This window comes from Austrofundulus limnaeus, unplaced genomic scaffold, assembly GCF_001266775.1.
Source record: "Austrofundulus limnaeus strain Quisiro unplaced genomic scaffold, Austrofundulus_limnaeus-1.0 Scaffold22, whole genome shotgun sequence".
Classification (NCBI taxonomy): Eukaryota; Metazoa; Chordata; class Actinopteri; order Cyprinodontiformes; family Rivulidae; genus Austrofundulus; species Austrofundulus limnaeus.
In genome coordinates, this window is record NW_013952424.1 from 52,624 (window position 1) to 54,006 (window position 1,383).

The window sequence follows — 1,383 nt, forward strand, 5'->3', positions numbered from 1 at the left end:
CTGTAATTCTGAGTGTTTTATGTGCTGCAGAACAGGAACCTGCTGTAAAACAGCAATTATGCTGAGTCAGGCTTGATTTTTAAAAATCTTTTCCTGTTAAATAAATCAAATCAAATCAAATCAAAGATAATAGTATAAGTTCTGCAGTTGTTAACAAACTTGTAAACCACTAAACTACTACTAGCTTCTACACTTTTAACACTTAGCTGCAATTTAGTTTATCAAAATTACTAAAAACATTTGTTTGTTTTCTTGAAGTACTACAAATATAGACAATAACGATGATCTTCAGTATAAAACGTGTTTTTACAAACTTGAAAACTACCACATTTATTGCTATAATACACTAAAAAACAGATGTGTTGAATTTACTCAACCAAGTTATGGCAAAAAAAATTCTACTAAAGTGAGTTGAGTAAAACAACAGGTTTTCTTTAAAAATAAATGTAAAAGTTTTACACATACTCAGCTGAGTGGAAATTGATACTCAGTAAAGTAAATCCAACAATCTGTTTTTTGAGTGTAGTTTAGCTGCTGTAAAATGCAAAAAAAAAAAAAACTACAAAAACTGTAATTTTAGAGTTTAATAGTCCAGAAAATAATAATTACAGCAGGGTTTCTCAAGCCTTTTGGGTCTGGGGACCCCTTACAAGTCAGAAAAAATTCCAAGGACCCCCTCATAAACCTCATGCTGTTTTAAAAGATAATTTATTGTCATTTCAACACCTAAATGCCATGGTAATATATATTTTTATTACGTTTATTGTGTTTGTTTTATTAGTTCATTGTTCTCCATGCATTTTTAAAAATAAAAACCAAATTAACATTTTAGTAAAAAATTTTTGAGGACCCCCAAGATACCTCTCGTGGACCCCTGGGGGTCCAGGGACCCCAGTTTGAGAACCTCTGAATTACAGTATGCATAAAAAAAAATTTCAGAGTCAATAAAACATTTTTACAAACACAAAGTCTAACATGCTAAATGTTAACCTCTACATTTGAAACATTTTGCTTGTAAAGGAACTTAGTGTGTATTGAAACTAAACAGTACTTTTTACAACTATAATGGTTTTAAACATAAAAAACTACTGCTAACTTCTCATTTGGCTGCTTTTAAAAGCATAATTATTTTTATTGAATTATTAAAAAGGTTAATTTTACATTTTTGTGTTTAAAACACAACAAATTGTAAAGTAAATAAAAACCATAATGAGTAAAAACATTTTTAAAAAAGCAAATTTTGTCTTCATCTTCATGTTTTTGTTAATGATGCAGTTTTTAACCCTGTAGGACTCACCTGATGTTTTTGGTGATATTTTCCATCTAAACCAGCATCTCCTCTTCTACACACACACACACACACACACACACACACACACACAC